Here is a 20,731-nt window from a genome sequence, read left to right on the forward strand (position 1 = left end):
TAGATGACAGGAAGCAGCACCCTGAAGCAGAATCATAGACCCCTTTCCAGAACAGTTTCAATAAAATGAAAATATAATGAAACACCTTTTTCTGATCAACTCCTTCAACGTGTAGGATTCCACCTTCTTTGTTCTGCCATTTAGGTCTTGCCAAATGCCATTATTCAAATAAGGCATGTTTACTACAGCTCATTTATATTTAATTCATCTAAATGAAATAAAGACTCCATGGAGTAAAGTAGGCCACATTTCCTGGTAGTTTAAGATGATGTAAAAACCCATTATGTTTGATTAAAAAAAAATTAGTGATACTACTAAGTTGGTGACTCTGAACTATACACATCATGATCATCTCTAGAGTGTCTTTTAATGCTTAGTACACAATCCAGAACTATAGAATAAAAATTTATAGGTAATGGGACCCTAATATGCACATTTTGAAAAATTTATACTAGTGGTTTTTGTGTCTGCTTGGGAATGACTATTTATCAACAATAGTACATAATAATGTAATCACTATTTGAAGTATTTAGTTACCACGTATCATACTCTGCTATGTGCTTTACATGCATTCACTTTTCCGTGCCTCACACTGACCCCACAGGGTAGGCATTTTATTGTCTGAGAGATCTCAAACTTCAAGATGTTAGATTCCCCAAAGATTAGCTGCCATTAGAACTAGCAGGTCTAACTCAAACTAACTCTTCCGAACCCCATTATCTCAAAAGTCTAGGACTATTTATCATCACTGTTTTAAGAGAGGCTATAGTGCCAGAACAATAAAGCAAAAATAATAACACAAACTTCTTTAATAAGGGATAACTATAGCTTACCATTTCACACTATTTTACTTTATTATTCCTTGCCTTCTTAGAAATTGAATATTGAAATTATTATGTTCAACCATAGGAAGAATTATACTTACTGTACTGTTCAAGTTCACACTACAAGTGAAATGTCCCTTTCAAACAATGGCCCTTAATTTGAAGAGGGCCACTGCCAAACTCACATATACTCCACGGAGGCAATGCAGGTGGTGAGGCATTGTGCTCCAACGCCCTCGCCTGTGTTTACTACAGGAAACACGATTTATTTGGATAATAAGGCATTTATTTGGCAAAAGGAAGCGCCAAAACTCTAAGCTCATGAAATCCACATTAAGAGAAACAAACTTCAACTGTCAAATTGATATTTTCACATACTTCTATGCTATTTCATTTGCATGGCAGAATAATCAGTTTTACCATGATGTAACACCTGCCTAACATAAAATTCACTAATGAGTTTCACTGGTAACTCTGTGAGCTGAACATCTACCAGCATTTCAGGACTAGGAGATATCTCAAGTCCCTTTAGTGGTTCCGAGATTCCTAAAGCATTCTCTCACTAGATCCTTAGAATTCAAAAATTGTCCCCAACAGTATGGTGATGTTTATGCTTAATTTCTGCTCTTCTCATATTGTTGCTCTTCAGTACTACAACGTCCGATTTCTCTGGTACATAAATGACATGAGAAATGAACACCACCTTCTTGCTATCTGCAACCATGGGTGGAGATTGAGCCATCCCTGCTTTCTTGCCTGGCAGCAAACCACAAGTTGTAATGACTTTGGGAGTTATTATTAAGTTTGATTCAAAGGCAAGGACAACGCTACCTTTTTCATCCAAATCTGTAAATGCCCAGATAGCTGGTGAAACGTTATTTCTGGGTGTGTCTGTGAGGGTGTTTCAGGAATAGGTTAACATTTGAATCAGTAGCTAAGAAAAGAAGACCGCCCTCACCAAAGCTGGTGGGCATCATTCAGTTCCCTAAGAGCCTGAATAGAACAAAAGGCATAGGAAGGGCAAATTGTTCTCTGTTGACCTGAGGCAGGCATGTCCTCCTGCCTTTAGGCATCGACACTCATGGTTCTCCGGGCCTTCAAACTCAGACCGGGACTCACACTATTTGCTCTCCGAGTTCTTGGGTCTCTTTGAGTTTGGCCTAGAACTACACCAGCAGCTTTCCTGGGCCTCCAGCTTGCATATGGACAATGGTGGGACTTATCACCCTCCATCAATGCCTGACCCAATCCCTGATTATAAAATCTCTATCTATCTCTATATATCCTATCAACTCTTTTTCTCTGAAGAACCCTGACTAGTACAGATCCCAATGATAGTTTTTAAATGTAGTAAAAGAGTAGAAATTTGTGCATCATTAATTAGAATACAAAGTAAAATGTAAAATTGTGACAAGAGAGATATAAATGAATTTGAAAGATGACATCCAGTGAGGGAAGATGGAAGGGGTTGGGGAGAAGGGAGAAATCAAAGGCAATGGCACATGCAGAGAAACGCATGTGAAATGTACAATGAGAGCTAACTATTTGACCACGTTAAAGGGTGGAGGGAAAGCATTGCAGATGGAAGAAACAGCATGAGTTAAGGCACAGAATCAGGCAACTCTAGAATGTGTGCATGTGTTGCAGGGAGTAATTAGAGCTCAGTTTGATTGGAGTACAGGACCAGATTGAATATCAGGCAAATTAGATGGAAAGTTTTGACTGAAGTAAAAGGTCACTATTCGACAATGATCTGATTTTCCTCATTTATTTAATGTGATGCACCATCTCATCTATTTCTATACTCTAAGAAACCCTTTGAAATTTTATCAAAGTCATTTGTTTCCTTGACAAGAAAATAGTTAATAAAATCTAAGGTTTTTGACATCTGAAGGTCAATAGTGTTAACATGGAACTTGTACCGCATTCCAAGGATATTGCACAGCAAGGATATTAGTTTCCTTGTCCCTGAATGTCCCTGTCAACTGCAGAGCTTTTTCATAATTAGGTGGACACAGTCAAGTTCTCTGCCATTGTGGACGCAGACAGCTATGGGTTCCTACAATCAAAGAAATCACCTCAGTTCTCTTCCACTTCATTTATTATTAGGTTGTCGGAAAAGTCATGGCACATTTTTGCAACGAAAAACAGAAAAAATACGTCATGACTTTTCCGACAACCCAATACATTGTTGACATTTCTTCCTGGTGATTTTTTGCGTGTGTATCTTTCAGAGCCCCTGTTGATTGTGTAATAACAGCTGTATTGTTACGCTAATTATTTTATCTTCAGATGACCCAGTAGAAGATTTAGGATAGGAAATATAATCCATTTGAGTAAAGAGGAGGGAACTGGCAGTCAGAGAGGCTAAGTGAATAACTCAGGATTACTCAGCTGGTGGTGTAGCGGAGACAATACCACAGTGACAGCCCCGCCAGCAGTCTTTCCTATTCTTGACAGTATATGTAAATGTACATATGCAAATGTTCTCATGTTAACGTCTTTAAATCCAAATGAGACAACAGCATTTGATTCTACTTTTCATTTCTTATAATGCTACATCTTCAATTAAAAAACACCTTCTTTACTGAAGTAGCTTCACGACTTGAACATTTCAGTGTGATCCATTCTCAGATCGACTTCAAAAGAATGAATTTAACCTATCTTCAAGCTGTGAAGGTTGTAGTTTCCTTTCATTTTTTTCCCCTTTTTGAAATTCCTCTGCTGAGAATAAATAACGTACCACCTAACAAGGGTTTTATCCATATTTGCATCCCAATAATCAAACAAGAACTTGAAGGAATGTCGCACTGATGAATATACCACTGTCGTAATAGTTTATACATGTCGGAGCAAAATGGACTGTGAGCAATAAATCCCTTCTGTAGCCACCATCCTTCCCCATCTACCCAATATGGAGAAGTGTCTTAATGGATGTGCATTATCAAGTTTGCAGGGTTATTTTCAGTCATAAAGAATGGTGTACCAGATGCTCCTGGTACACTGAATTTGTCACACTGTAGACAGGCTAATATCATTATGTGAGACCACAGGGGAAAAACTAAAAGATTCACATTTAATCTGTATTAACTACCGGGAGACCCATCAAGGCAGTTGGGCTAGCTCATGATACGGCAGCTTCCAGCAAATTAGCAGCCTATAACAACTTAGTTATAATCAGCTGCAAGATCCTACACCATAAGCTCAACTCCATTAACTTGAATTCTAGTACATGGCTTCATGCGCGGCGTATAACCTTAACATCTGTCTGTGCTTAGCCAATATTTTGTTTATGTGTTCTTAGAAACAACCGAATTATCCCCATGTCCCCTGAAACGACGGGCTATAATTTCCATCAGTGGTGCTTTTACCTGGTACAGAGGGCAGAGCTGGCTGGCATCAGCCTCCCTTGGCTGAAGAGCTGGGCAGCGATCAGCTCATGGTTCCAGCAGCTGTTTTGTACATATTAGCCCAATTTCCTCCCAAACAATTTTCCCTTGCTATTCAAGTGGCAAGAGCAATAATCTAATCAGAAATTAAATAGGCAACAAGGCATGCATATCTAATAAATATTGCAGAACTTGTATTTAGTTAAGCTAAATGACTTAAATCGAATCCTACAAAACTCAGCATGGATAATTTTTCTATTTTAATAAACTTAGGCCATTTTTGTCCCTTGTAAAAGTAATGTCCTCCTTCTCTTCCCATGGTGGAGTTGGAGTGGAGACTCTTAGGGACTTGGGAAAAATAATATTAATAATATCACTATAACAATAATTATCACGAATGAGGAAACAGAGGAATAGATTGTCCATGGTTAACTTGTTGCTAAGTTAAAGGAACAGCCAATACATAGTTTAAGGTAGTTCTATGGAGTTTTAGGTATAGGGTGAATAAATATGTGAATAATTTAACGTACCTATTCTTGTTTTTCTTAAACAGTGGGTGTACATGAATCACTTGGGCAGTGTTTTCAAAATTCACACCCCTTCTACCCCCAGAAACCTTAGCTGCATAAAAAGGGGTGCTGCAAATACCATGATGGACTGTCCAGAATTTTACATGCCCAAACTGCATCTAGTTCTAATCATTTCAGGTATAATGCCTTTCCAGTCTAAGAATTTCACATATGGATGGGAGCTGGAAGGTCATTTAGTTCACCATCCATCCTTCTTGCAGGGCAGCCTCTCTGACAGTCCCTGCCTGAGAGCTCCCACTCGGGACAGCCGCTCACACTCAGATGCACACCATTCATGAAGGATCTCTCTGGTTTTCGGAATCATAATATGCCTTCTTTTAAAAACCTAATAATTGCTTCTGATTCTGACTCCTGTTCTAGTTCTGTCTTCTGATTCACCAAAGCATTATGAGGATGTTTTCAGTGATATGATACCCCACCCGATATGTGAAAATCACATTTTCTTTTCCATGGTTTTTTTAACAGGGGCAGTTCAGAAGTCTCAACATCATTTTTAGAGGTTTCCTCATTCTGGCCACACCTCCGCATTGTCTCTTATTTGTTGATGCCACACCCACTCCCCTGCCCAATCTTAATTCAAAATACCCAACATTTCATTCACGATTCCAAACACAGTCTGAAAAGTGTCAAGTACTTAAGCATGATTTGTCTTCTAGCATTGAAATTGAACTTCCATTAATGTAAGCTAAGATTACATTAGCTTTCTTAACCTTGTCAAACAATTGCTTTATATGAAACCTGAATTCCAGCAAACGTTAGTACTTTCTTCCTCTATGGCTACCAATCCACACTTCCGTACATGCTGTACCTCTGTAGTTAATACGGTGACATATAGACAAGGCTGGACACAGATCCCAAAGTTCTATCCTCTTGTTTTTAACCTCCTATTTGTTTCAGCAGTTTAGTTTCTCTTGGAACCTAGTTCTTTATTACACCTATGAAATTTTCTTATTTCAAGACATTAGCCTAACCTTTGATTACAGTTTCGAATAGAAAGTGCCTAGCTCAAGGCTTCCCAACCAAAGACTCTTTTTCATGTTTCTAATGATCTACTAAATAGTGGATACAGAGGGAAATATAAACACAGGCCAAAAACATGTCACCAGCATACAAAGACCAGCATAAGCCTCGGACTGTCTTCTCAGACCTTGATGGCATGTATCATGAGGTCAACACTCTTACTGGCCCCTGTTTGGTCCTTATTATGCAATCATTGCCTAATGATGAGAAATCATTCACGACTGTATGATCGTCTTTGTCAGTGACCCCTAAGTCTGCTTATAATAAGACAGAGAGTCTTACATGGACAGGTGGCTGAGCTTAACAAATGTACCTGTTCCTCACATCTCAGGTTTTGGATTTGAATTTGTGAAGTTCCCTACACTGTACTGAGCTGTGGTGCTCAGTCTGGGCAACAATTATTTATCCCTGAAGTGAGGTGCATGGGACATCCCACTGGCATAGGGGAAGTAAAGTTTGAATTTATGCTTACATTTATTGTTCTCATTGATTAAAAATGAGATTTTTATATTTTTGAAGATTTAAATTTTGATAGGGTGGTACATTTATATCATGCACAAATAAATAAGCACATAATGAATGTTCTTGTTCAAAAGCCTTTTACTGATCCAGGAATGAAATTAAAGAGGGCTGGAAACCCCTGGATGGACACCAAGGAGCCAGGTGAGACCCCCCCTTAGCCAACCTGCTCTGCTCCACAGCTAAATGGTGTACCCCTAACTCACACTGGGGAGCCCCAATAGATGAAATGATAAAATCCCATTCATTTGGAAGGAATCAGAGAGATAAAGCCTTTAATTTTGCAGGTATGAAAACTGAGGGGCAGAGGTATTAAGTGACGAGGCTGAGCTGCTTCCAAGCCCTTCGGGGACATTCCAGGGAAAAGAAAATGAAATGAAGTAAAGTTAATACCAGAGCTGGGCCTAACTGCTCCATCACTCTTTCTCAAAATACATCAACCCAATAAGGAAATAAACAAACAAACAAAAAAACCAAAAGCTGTAAACAACAACAAGGGGAAAGAAAAGAGAGTAGGGATGAGAAGGCGACAGTCACGGAACTACAATGCGCTGCTTGGCACTTCCGGCGACCGGCTTTCTGGTGGCAGCACCCAGCACGGTGGTGACGTGACGCCAGCAGTGAACTGAGTGGCGGCTGCTTTCCTCAGGGCAGCACAGTCTTCTTCTAACGTTAAACCCCTTGAGAATTCTGCCTTCGAAAGCGGTGAATGTCCTCGCTGTTCTGAGATGGATAACACGTTACCGAAAACTAAATAAAGGTTTACGGTGCAGGCACACCCACTCCTAACCTTGATCCAGCAAAACGGAGTTCTGTATGTGAAAGAGGACGTTACTAAGCACTTTTAAAATGACCTGACATCACCCCTGCACCACAATGAGAAGAACGTCACTGCGCTTACGAGGGACAGTTATGCACAACGCACATTCACGTTTTCTTAAAATCCTCCAGTGGAGCGCACCGGGGCCAACATATAAAGCTAAGCCTCTGACCCGCAGCACCCCTGCCCCCCTTTTATTCCCCACTACACCCCAGCTAAGTGGCCTATTTCATACCTGGTTAAATACACTAAGAATTTTGCCTCCAAGAAAAACTTACATATGTATTCTCCAAGTTTCCCTAAAACATCAATGTTACTTAGCAACGAGGATTATAAAAATGTTGTCCAACTTCCTTTTAAAAATGGAAGAGGAAGGTCTTACAGAACACTGATGGTGACAAACTTGTTGGGGTCATTAGCAAGGGTGTAGCCTCTGTGTCACCACAATGCATTCTACTCCCAGACTGCTGTTGTTTTGAAAGGAGGAATAACGATAGTAACCATAGTCATCGATTTATCTTCGTGTTCTTTCTAGAATGCGAGCGCCATGACGGCAGTGGCTTTGCATCATTTTAGTCCTGGCTCTTAGAACAGAGACTGGGGAGAAGCTCAGTCAATAGTGTTATAACAATAACTGTGGTACGCAATTTAATTTCAAACATCCTCATAGGTGCTTTGGCAATATTACCACCCACAGGCTAATTGAATAGAGTGAAAATGATACTCAAGGCCGTACAACAAAACAAGCAACACAAGGGCTGCCAATGGAAGCAGTGAGGAGAGAATGAAGAAGTGGACCGAGGGGCGGGGAGGGCACCACAATGTCACGCTTTGAGCCCACGTCTAGCATTCGCCTTCTTAGCACTGAATGGTCCATCTGGCATCCAGGTTGACAGTCCTTTCCCTCGGTCTGCTTATCGCCTTCTCGTTTTGTTTTTTTTAAGATTTTATTGGGGAATTGGGGGAGGGGAACAATGTTGGGGAATCGGGGAATGGAACCAGCCAAGTTGCTGTCCTTCAATCTTCATTGTGGAGGGCGCCAGTCGCCATCTGGCTGCCTGTCGACAGCTCATGGCCTCTAAGCTCAAGGTGCTGTGTTCAATCATAGTTGTGGGTGGGTGTAGCCACCATCCCATCTGGGAGTCGAACCAGTGGCCTTGTTGTTAAGAGTGCATGCTCTATCCACTGAGCAATCCGGGCGGCAGCTCAGCTCAAGATGCCGAGTTCAGCTTTAGCTGCGGGTTGGCGTAGCCCACCAGTGAACAGACAGTCTTGTTGTTACACCAGCTGAACCATCCTGCCACCTGTTGGCAGCTCAGCTCGGACACAGCATCACTGGCTCATGTGGGAATCAAACCGGCTGCCCCGCCGCTCAGGGCTCACGCTCCCAAGCCAACCCTCAACCAACTGAGCCACTCGGCCGGCCCTCCTTCTCATTCTTACGCACACGCACTCATACAACGTGGCAGAGAGTAGGTCTGGAAACATATGAGATTTAGATTAATCACGTGGATCCCCAATCTCTTATCACCTTGAACCTGACATTTGCATGAGTCTCCAATATGGCAGACAGGACTGCTCCAGTCTCTCTCCTGTCCCCAATTCTCTGCAGAGAACCCTCAGATCACCCTTGAACTTGGCCTTCCACCTCCTTCACAGCCAGTTTCTGCATCTGTAAAATCTGAGAGTTGATTTTCAGATGCTCATGGGTCTAGCAGTTCTCTAGGGAGCCCATTAAAAATGCAGATGGTCCAGCTCCAGCCTTTGAGACACCGAGAAGGGAGCTGCATTAACAACAGTTGTTCAAACTGAGTCTGATACGGGTTTCCGATAACACACCATGACCAAGAGCTGAGCTCCAGGCGCTGCAGGGCTCCAAATATTAGAAACTCGTGGATTAGTGAGTCAAAGAGTTTACAGTAACAGGAGGAACAGCCTGGGGCACCTGGCTGGAGGTGAAGAGTAAAGAAATACAGGGAGAGATCTGCAGTGGGGATACGACGGAGGTCCATGAACAGGCAAAAACCTCCCTGAGTTTTCCCAAATCTAAGTGTGATAGTTACATTGGGCAGCGCTAGTGGCTAGAAGGCTGAAGGTGAGTGAGCTGCAGAGGTAAGCAGACACGGGTTCAAAATCGCACTAATTTATCTCTGCAACCTTAGACATGCCACCTAATGAAAGAATTTCTCAGCTGAATGTTTCTCATCTCTTGTACCGAGATATTATCTGACACACAAGGTCTCTGTGAGGATTTAATGAGATGTAAGTAAATAATCGGGAGCTCGCCAGATGTGCTCAGTAAGTGTATCAATTATGATTTCAAAGAAATAACAAAATAAAAGGGTCAGGTTTATAATGCTTTAAGTGAAAAAAATGGGAAGTTCCTATCTAATTCTATATACTCCAAGATGACATACGTCCCTGCATGGAAACCATATGACATCTGGCCAGTGCGTGTACACTACGTTTGCCATGTATGTGCCGTGTATGTGTGTATGTCCCAGGGTGTGCAAGCTAAGGTCAGGCCCACAGCAGCAGCTGCCCGTGCTGCAAACAGCCTGGGGAGCAGCAGGGCCAAAGCGCCCAACACCCCAGGGCCCGCGAGCAGGCAGACACAGCCCCACAGCGGAGTCAGACAGTCCCTTGTTAAGGCTTCTGCTTCTCTGTCTCTGTATTTATGGTTTATAATTTTTGGCAGAAGTACTTCATGATAATGTGGGTGCTGTTAATCCCCAACCTCGGCACCTAAATTTAATTAACTTTCACGTTTCAACGCTGAATATAGTACCTCTCGCAGAAACTCTATTAATGCTGATGCAAATTACCAGAAATCGGTTCAAGGGAAGCCCGAGGGCTTGAAATGAACAGAGCAGCTGAAATTCACGAAGAACGGACACGAGGACAACATGGAGGTTATGTGAAGAGTGACTCCCGTTGGAGGAGGGTGTTCAAATGTTACACTACACTTGAAACGGCAGCTGAGGTTTATGGGGTGCAGAAGAGCTTTTCTAATCTCTCTGCCTCACAATGAAACAACCAGACAGTTCATCCACACTTAAAATTAGACTAGTGTTTTCATCTTTAAAAACAGGCTAGTACCTTTGGAAGCCAGGGACTAACTAACCGACTTCATACTTTTATTCTGAGAGGAAGACACCCTCACATCTCTGAAAAATATTTACACACTGGAGAAGGTCACTATGTAATTAGCTACATTGTAACATTTATTACATTCCTGGACCTGAAAGAGTTTATTTGTAAAACCACGTGTGCTGAGTTTAATTAAACTTGTCAAATGTGCAATGAACTTGATGGGACAGATAGAGCCCCGTGATCTGTTCATAAATGACAAAAATATACCCACTGTCATGCTTTCCAAGTAAGCCAGCACTAGATATAGCTGAAAAACGCAAGACACCACTTTGGATGTGATTAATAAGTATCGATACTTCTTTTTTTTCCTGTAGAAGTTTAACAGAATTGCTTACTAAATATGATCATTTAAATAATCTAGGCCATTGAATCACTTTCCTTATATTAACAGATGGTAGACACATGCAGAAATACATGATTTCATATTTTAGAGGCTGTATATACTTTGTTGTGTGTTCTTCATAAAAATACTTTGGAGACTATGCAGATACATCACAGAACCTCAGGGAGAGCTTGGGAGTTACAGTAACAGTCACATCTTTTATGGTGGAGGCAACAGACAGCTACAGAGGCAGGGGGCATTGGTAAAGTTTCCACCGCTAGGGGGTGGGAAGAGGGGAGAAGACAATGGGTCCTCGCCCAAGAGCCCACCTGAGATGCCAGAGATAGCACCACAGAAGGGAAATATGCACCTCCTATTCTGTGAGGACACGGGCAACCTGGCTAAAAGTGTTGGTGCAGAAACAATTATGGATCTGCTGCCTGTATTGCACCACTTTCTCTCACACTTAAGCTAGAATAATGGGTTGCAAGTGATAACTGTCTATTCGTTACTTTGTTGTTTTTTTAAATAAATAAAATAAATAAAAACACTAAGTAGAGCAGTGTGTCGTATTTGGTGTCACATCTTCATTTGTTCATTCAACAAATAGGGCAGGCATGAGGTAATGGGGATGCATCAGTGAAAAAAATCAGACAACAAACCCTGCCCTCATGGAGTTTACATTCTAGAGGAGAATATGGATGCTGAACAAACTGGACCAATGGACTACACAGAGCATCATCTGCGGAAAAGGAGAAAAATAATGCAGGAAAAGATAGGGGAGGCAACTTAAGTAGGGCTGTCAAGAATGGGCTCATTGACGAGGTGACATCTGAGCAAAGATCAGAAAGAAAGAAGGGAGTGGGGCATGTACATATCTGGGCTGGGGTGGGGGGGCAGAGGTAATGATGTAAGCAGAGGAAAATGGCTAATGCAAAGGCCGTGTGTTGGGGGCATGTTCTAGAACAGGGGTCGGCAAACTTTTGAGATGGAAGAGCCACCAGGGGTCAGCAAACTGCGGCTCACGAGCCACGTGCGGCTCTTTGGATACATACATGTGGCTCTGAAGTAAAATTGAAAATGAAAATAAAAGTATCATAGTTTCAGTTATAATATTACTTTAAATGTTCCTTATTTGTAAAAATATATTTATGGCTCTTGAGTAATTTTTAAATTGTTGTGAGGGACAGGTTTGGCTCTTCCAGGGGTCAGCAAACTTTTGAGACGGTATGTACTCAAAGAGCTGCATGTTGCTTGCAAGCCGCAGTTTGCCGACCCCTGTTCTAGAAGCAAGGAGGATTTTACACTGGAGCAAAGTGAGAGAGAGGGAAGGAAGGCTCTTAGGAGATGTGGGTCGGGCAGGGTGATGGGCAGCAGATCGGGAGGGGGCATGTCGGCCGCTGGATGTTTTCTGACGTTTACTCTGCAGAGAGTAGTACATGATGGAATTGACATGTTCATAGAATTTCTCTGGCGACTACCTGGAAGTAATCTTTACAGACATTCATTAACAGCTCTTTTGTGCAAGTCACTTAATCTTTGTGCATCTCAGGTTGGGAGATCACATAAACACATTTTAATGCACTGTATAAACTACAGCACTGTTTTGGGCTCTCCTAGGTGGGATTTCCATTAGAGCAATTATTTTACTGCGTTTTAGTTCCTAATTCTTATGTCTGCATCCCCACCAAATTGTTCAGTTCTTGGACCCTAGGGAATACTTCTTTCCATTTTTGTATATAACACCCACATTATGCTTATCACATAGGAGGGGCTGAATAAAGATTTGCCAAATATAAGATATTGCAAAATACAAGAATTATCAAACTATAAAACAGAACTCTAAATCAGAATTCACAAGTCAGTAAGCTATTTGTACTGACACAAACACAAATCTTTGTCCCTAAACCATTCCAACTCGTACTTTTGGTCAGAATTCTTAGTTCTAATTCTGCAACTTGACAATATTATCAGCTGAGTTGGATCCAAACTTGGATGGTCTTGGGAAATACATATTTCAAACAATTGAAACTAACTTTCTTAATTGTGTGCATAAAACTTATGAATAAAACAGCCCAGACAGAATTTTGCAACTAGACATTTGGAAATCCTTAAAATGTATATTCCTTTTGTCACATTTTGTTGGGTTCTGTTTATGTTTTAGAATGCCACCTGAAGGATCTATTTATTATGTCTATGGATGTATCCACATGATATAAATACCTGGATTAAAAAAAACAAAAACTTCAAATACTTTAAATTGCCTTTGCATTTAAAATATTTGTATCTGGCAATGGCCGGTAATTATACCATCTAGTTAGTTAACCGTTTATTTTTTTTAAAGCTCTTTTTTTTTATCACATGCATTATAACGTACCCTACAGTTTGAAGATTTATTATCACTTTAACCCATTACATTGATGTTCCACAAAGTATGAGTGCCTAGACACGATATTCCTTAAGTAAGGCTTCACAGTCATTTACCTGTATATTTAGGCAGTATTTTGAAATAATGGCCAAAGTATGGAAAACACTTTCAAAGGTCAAATTCTTCTTAAATCACCAAGTTCAATCTATACTATTGAGGTTTACTTTCATTCCTTAAAATTGAAAAAGGTTTCTTAGCCTTAATATGATTAACATAAACTATAACTTCTAATTAATTGAAATGGAATATTTACTAAGAGGTACCCCCAGAGTTTAAGTGAGCTTTCCTTTGTTAGCATCTTTAAAACAAAACATATATACATTAGGCAATTACAATACTAAAATGTGTGACAATATTTTTCTGGTAAAAATAAATCATTTATGTCAACATGGTCATTATTTGTACTCAGAACCTGAGTTATAAAGTCATTCAAATTTCAAATAATATTAATCAAGTACAAATCTTATCTTGTGATTGTCATCATTAAGTTGAAAATCATTCACTGTCCCTTTCATCCATTTGGACACACTCTAAAGATAACAATTCTACAACGTACGCCTATCTTACAGATACATAACAACTGAATATACGGTTCCCACAGATTGTCATCTTTAAGTCACCTGCTTTCTGAAATCAGTTCGATTTTTTAATCCTTTCAGCATCACAAATATTTTCCTTAACTCTAATGGCTACACAGGTGATATCTATGCAGTCTTTTAAAATTTTGGTCAGTGATTCTCTCAAGGAGTTCTCTGAAGAAAAGCAAACTGGAAACATTTTTATGGTATAGGTTTTCTATAATTATGGGATGTGTGCATCTCACTTACACCTGTACCATTTAGAATGATCAAAACATGTAATTATTGTATTCTATTTCTAATATAAAGCTCCTCATTGAGAACCAAATAATCTCTGTAAGAAACGGAAGTCCACGCAACCCGTGAGATGTACAATACTGAATTTTTAGGGACTTCACACAGTGACACTAGTTGGGTGATTTTTATGCCTCTCCTCTCAATGAATACTTTCTTTCTGGGTGAGGTTATTCATGTAATTATGTACCGAAGGAGAAAAAAAAGGCCCACAATTTCCAAATCAACTTTGAATTACTTAATTCTCACTTAGTTACAAATGCCTATTTACATGGATAATCATAACCTTCATAAAATCTAAAGGATGCGTCTATGGCACACCAAGTTTCACTAAAAACAGTTATTAAGCAGTTAGAATGGTTAGTTGGTTGGGAAATGGCACATCGAGATCCTCACAACTGCTTTCTGTTTAACTCGGTTATTCGGAGTTTACAATTTCCCCATTAATACACTGAAGAAACTGACCACCGTGAGGCCGGAAATAAATCCTACCCATATTTTCGACACATAACTCCCAACCTGCGGTTGTAAAACTTTAGCTGAAATCATCACAAAAACAACATTAATAATGAAAGCACTGAAAAAAAAATACGTTTAGTTTTCACTTTTTCTCTTTTACCTTTGGAAATAAACGGGTCCTTAAATACTTCAAAACTGTAGTCTACGCAAACAAGTCCACTAGTCACAAGGATGAGGGGTGACTTGGAAGGGCGCAGGCGGTTCCAGGCTTCTCCCACCTGCTCCTCCCTCCCCGACCAGGGCCTCAGAGGACCCCAGAGGAGCTCAAAAAAATCACGAACGGACGGGAAGAACAGCCTCGAAAAAGTCAGGATGCCAAATTATCATAGTTTAATTTCTGCTTCTACTCACAAACAGTTTAAGAGAAAGCAAAGCAAGATGCATCAGAGATACCAGAAGCCTAGTGGCTGCCTTCTTAAAAGAGAAAAGAATTGAGTTCAGCCAGGCACAAAGGTCTCCATGGCAACAGTGAATTTAGACCCCCATTGGCATTATTTATGCAACATTTCATCACAAAAGGACCCTCCCACAAGCCTGCTTTGCAAATTCTAGTTTTCTAATCTTCCATTCCTTTGCCCCGAATTTGTATCCGGATCTTTAGCTCTTGGTATCTTATAATTAAAAAAAAAACAAACAAAAAAAACCTCACAGAATCCTAAAATTATTCTCAAACTGAATCTAGACTTTGTTTCCTTGGTGAATTCAAAGGCAAAAGATAGATTCAAGATTGTGTACAGTTCATATCCAAAGCCAGTCTAGTTTTTGTGTGACAAATACAAGTTTATTCAAATTATTTCATTTATTTTATGAGATTGTAATTCAAAAGTATAAAATGTGGGAAAATCTAACCAACTTGGAAGGCTCACATAAAAAAGAATTTGTTGAGATGCTGATTTTGAAGCTAAATTTCATATACAGCTATCCACCCAAACCCCCCACCCTCACCCCCCCACCCAACCCACCTGCCATGACAGTTACTCAGACAACTTTGAGTTTTTTACCTGCTTCTTTCTCTCTTTAGCCAGCAGTTCTAAAAACGTAAATTCAGCAAAGAATTTCAGACACTCTTTATTGAACTGTGCACTAAATGGACCCCAGGTCCACATTTTATAATTAGATGCACTGGGGCAAGTTTTTAAAACAGAGATAAACCCCAAAGTAATTAACTTATTGAGTATAAATAAGATGATCTTATTGAAGAAATATTTTCTTCAATTCTCAAATAATATGCAGCTATCATTGTTACCATAGTATCTGTGATGTTGAAACACTACTAGTTCTCCTTTGAAAAGGATCATATTTAGTATTAGTTCAAATAAGAACTGAACAAGCTGACTTTTAAAAATTGAGTTTTGATTATTTTTAAAACAATACCAGCTTTAATTAAAAATTGAAACAGTACATGTTTTGAAAAAGTAAAGAGTAGTTCTCATCCCACACGCTCCCCACCCCAGTCCCACTCTCCTGATACAGTTGTCTGTGCAGATTAAAGCCACGCCCCTTGATCTATGACCTGATTGACTATGTTGTCTGTAAGACAATTCTGCGAGAAAGTCTCGTGGGGGCCTGTATTTCCTGTCATGCATACTTGGTAGCACTTTGTGTGCCTTTCAGGATAGGCAAGCACCCCGTTCCATAACTCCAGGACACTGTTCACCTAGAATGGGGTGCTGCTCCTGGTGCGGCCATAAGCACAGCTTTCACTTTCAACGAGGACGCCCTTGGGGTTGAACATCATGGCCCCACTTGGACAGTTACACAATACTGGTGACTACATCATTCAGACCCTTACTGACACTGAAAACTGAAAAACTGAATGTTAGAGTCAGGGTGGGATTACTCTCTTTCAGGAAAATAACTTTCCCAGGTGAGAACGCCCACCACCCAGTCCTCTCTCCTCCATCCTTAATGCCTTCTTTTGGGATGCTTTTATGTTTCCCACTCCGGCCGCTCTGTTCTGTTTTATTTCCTCATACCAGTCCTCTCTCTGTCTGCATTATCTATTTTTCTTGATATCTTAATGATGCTTGTTGATGCATCATTGTTTCAGCAATGGCCTTATCTGGTCCGATTTTCCCATGAGCACTGCCAGCTCATTGTTATTCCTTTTATGCCTTCTTTGTCTTATCATCATCTCTTTGATTCCATTTTTTTTCCATTATTTTAAATGCCTTTAGGCTATAAAAAGGAACATGGCTAACTTCCTCTTAGATTACTTGGGGGTAATTTTATTTTTCTGGAGTTATACTTCTCTGCCTTTTGTATATTACTGTTATGTGACTTTCTCTTCTTTCTGATTTGTTTTTTGTGTTTTTTTTATTGTGTCGACACATTATCTTATATTTAAACCATTTGGTTTATCACTTATTTAATTATGACAACTTTATCTTGGCCTGACTTTTGCTTAATGATTGAGAAGGAGAGGGGTGCTGAGGGTGAGGGAAGGGGAAACTGAAAATGCAGGCCTTGTAACGCCCCTCTGATACCATTCTCTCTTGTTGCGGCTTGTCCTCACAGGGCTTCCTGGGTCCCCTGTGTCCCCTCAAGTCTTCAGAGCAAAGTGTTCCCGTGAAGGATTGGGCGTCATCGTCCTTCCTTCCTTCCTCCCTTCTTGCCTTCCTCCGTCCTTCTTTTTTTAATGAAATCTGCACACTGCATGATATCTGTAAAGTGATGTCAAACTCCTTTCCATGAGTTAGTGGCCGATTCTGTTCCTAGGATTATTGTAAATGAAACTGTATTTCTAATTTATTGTATTTTTGGTTCATTTTCACATTTCTATCAAAAAAAGCAGAATGAACTGAACGTTGTATGATATCCATAATATCAGTTTACCTTACATTTGCAAGAGGTATAAATGCTTGTTTTTCACCAAATTCAACAGTCATTAGCCACTTAAAAAAACAATCTTTTCAAACAAGGCATAGAGAGGAATCCCTTTGATTGGATAATGAAAAAAATAACCTAAAAGTTATCACCAGAGTTAAATATAAAACTTCTCCTTAGATATGAATGAGACACCATTCACTATCTAGTTAACATGTACTGATAAAGTAAAAGCAAAAAACCAATGTACAAAAGCCAGTTATCAGCACAGAGAAATTAAAATAATAATAGTGTTTCTAACTATCATAGAAAAACACCCAATACTAGGACTAAGTCTGTGAGGGCTGGAAGTCATCCTCACTACACACTACACAACACTGCTGAAAATACAGCAGACTTATCATCGGAGGAAAACTCCACACTTATGGATTGTCGGATTTAATATTGTGAGGATTTCAATCTCCTTGGGTTAATTCAGAGATTTAACACAATTCCAATCCAATCCATTTACGTGAAAATACGAAGGGTCAAGAAGAGGTCTTGAAGGAACAAAACAAATGTGGAAGGTCGGGTTTACCAGCTAAGAAGGCATGCGACAAAGCTGCAGCGATAACGACCGTGAGTTGCCCATGGAAGGACAGAAGCATAGAACACTGCACGCGAGAGAACCCAGACTCCAAGCCACACGGGCACCCAATTCATGAGAATCGTGACACTGCCACACAGTGGGAAAGATGTATCTAAAAGATGAAACAACACACCTGGACTCCCATCTCAAAAAGCACACAAAAATCAATTCCATACGGAATGTCAGTCCAGATGTGGCAGATTAAACAACCAAGCACTGCAAGTAAAATGTAGAACGCGTGTACGAACTTGGGCTAGCCAAGGTTTTCCTAAGCAAGGCACAAAAAGTGCTAACCATACAAGGAATTTAAAAAGTATAAATTGGTCCTTATTAAAACTGGGAAATTCTGTTTATCAACACAAAAATGAAGGGATGCTAATGGAAGGAAACATTCTCATTCTGTGTGTGTGTGTGTGTGTGTGTGTGTGTCATGTGTTTGTGTGCACACGTGTAACTATCTATATCTCTATATTGACAAATCTGGAATACAGTATGTACACAAAAATAATAGGCAATTCAATAGAAAAAAAGGTCAAAATACTTGATAAGCACATCAGAAAAGAGGATATCCACATAGCCAATGAACTAAAGCAAAGATAATCAACTTCATTACTAATAAAGTTACATGCAAATTTAAATATTCATAGGGTGCCATTATATACCCACCAAAATGGTCAAAATAATAATAATTAAAAAAAAACTAGGAGAGAAAATGACAAATATTGGCAAGTATTGGGTGTTATCAGAACTTTCATAAACTGTGAGTGGGAATGTACAATGGTAAAAGAAATTTGGTGTTTGTCAATCTCTTTAAAGGCTCGTTCTATGCATACTCTATGTCTCAGCACTTCCACTCCGAGACATACACTCACCAGAAATGTGCACATGAGCACACCGGAAGAATCTGCTATGAGGCTCACACCAGTGATACTCACATCGGCCCCTGGTGCCTGGGTTCTCTCCCGTGCAATATTCTGTTTCTCTCTCTGATGAGAATGGATATAGTATGGTATATGTGCCCAGTGAAATACTATTCGGCAAAGAAAATATACTGATAACCAAATGCAATATGATGGCTGAGTCTCACACATGTAACTTTGAGCAAGCTATACGTGCTCTTTTCTGTATGTATGTTATACTTAAAAAAATAGTCCTAAATAATCTGCAATATTAGATTTTTGAAAGCTATAACAGACATGCATGAAAACAGGAACATCATTTACCTACTAATGCTCCTGAATTTTAAAAAATAATATACCATTTTAATTTCAGAGGTTTCCAGCAATATCCTTACCAATTTTGTTTTAAAATAAAGAATTTTTATATCTTACAAAACAAAAGTAGAATTAAAAAATAAAAACCACTATTTGGTGTAGCATTATCAATTTTAAAATAATTCACTACATTGTGGTCCTTTTGGACAAATAATCCAATTTCATGGACAAAAAATATAAAAAGGAAGAAACTACATTTTCATGTACGGGTCATTTTAATTTACTAATAGTGACAGCAAGGTAAAAAGAATGACGCTAATATAGGAAAACATTAATATTATAAGGGACCAATTTTGCAGTGATTTCCAAATAAGTTTAATGTTAAAAGTTTGTTTATTTTTATTTTATGTTAATAAAACTTGATCTTTAGAAGGCACTTTTTAAAGACTTGAGTCTTTCCTGAAATTTTGGCTTTTCATTTTCTTAGGATCAGCATTCCCGTTTAAAACTCTGTAATTCCATTTATTATCCCTCCAGACTCTAAGGTATGAAATTACAAATGATGGACAGCCAAATGACGGAGTCTGCCTTCCAAGGGGCACTGTGAGGCTCCACCTCAAAGACTCTTTTGCAATTCAATAGCTGCAAGGAGTAATCTTTTTAGGGCCAGCTCAGCTTTGCATTTGTAGTCCACAGCTATCTCTGCTGTCCGCGGCCAGAATGGGTTGTAGGACGTGGGAGAGGAAAGAAGAGAAAAGGAAGAGGAAGGAAGTCAAACAAACAAAGCTGGACTTTTGCCGAGGACTCCTGTAGTGACAGCTACTCACATAAAACTGAGACCCCTGTGCTGCCTGCTGCTGCTGAACGGCACCTAGTGTCAGATACACTCAGAAATAGGACACTTGGTGCTTAGAGGATGGATATACACGACCTCACACACTAGCATGCGTTCTTGAATCGGTGTAACTTTGAACCCCGTAACTAGACGTGCAGGCTATACTAAATCCCTTTAATAAAACGTATTTTGGTTATCATTTGCCCTTTCAAGGTATAAACTTATTTGGGATTTTTTACACTGGATGAGTCACACACTTTCCTTCACTTTGTGCCTTTATTTAAAGCTCATGCAGTGACAAACTAAGAAGACCAATGGGTTTCAGGGGTAGTCCTCTACTGTGGCATGGAATTAATTTCACTCTATTCAGTGCACCCCTGATTCCTCAAGTAAGGTGCGTAGTTGACCATCCAGTAACGGTTCAGCAAACTCCTTGGCATTCCTGGTGTTGTAAACTATCAGTCTGTGAAATTCATATGAATCTGTGTTTTGGGCATCAACAAAGCCTGAAGGCAGGAATCCCCAGTTACCAAATATTTGATTGAAATGAGGGCAAGACAAAGAATTTAGGATAGGATTCGTCAAAGGCATTAATCAGAGGCTGAAACAAGTACTCTATGGAATACTCCTAAAATACCACAATGAGCCAGTTTTGCTATGAATATATGCACTTTCCAAATAATATTAATCATAACAAATGCAGAATTCTCATTTTAAAAGCCTTCTCTCCCTCATTCTCCCTCCCCTTTTCTCCTCTCTCTCTCTCTCTCTC

General features: G+C 39.7%; 1 protein-coding gene across 7 annotated transcripts in view; it reads right to left on the reverse strand.

The window, feature by feature from the left end:
• The window catches only part of CTNND2 (catenin delta 2), an 848,542-nt gene that overhangs the window by 552,268 nt on the left and 275,543 nt on the right, over positions 1-20,731 (reverse strand). Inside the window, exon 1 of one of the 7 annotated variants that reach the window (XM_019665522.1) lies at positions 14,557-14,835. The exons of 5 other annotated variants lie outside the window; for them this stretch is intronic. The gene's annotated coding sequence lies outside the window, so the exon portion shown is untranslated. Of the gene's footprint in view, positions 1-14,556; positions 14,836-20,731 lie in introns of those variants that run through there. One more of the 7 variants, XM_019665523.1, reaches the window with a different exon arrangement.

Source organism: Hipposideros armiger, unplaced genomic scaffold, assembly GCF_001890085.2.
Source record: "Hipposideros armiger isolate ML-2016 unplaced genomic scaffold, ASM189008v1 scaffold_445, whole genome shotgun sequence".
Classification (NCBI taxonomy): domain Eukaryota; kingdom Metazoa; phylum Chordata; class Mammalia; order Chiroptera; family Hipposideridae; genus Hipposideros; species Hipposideros armiger.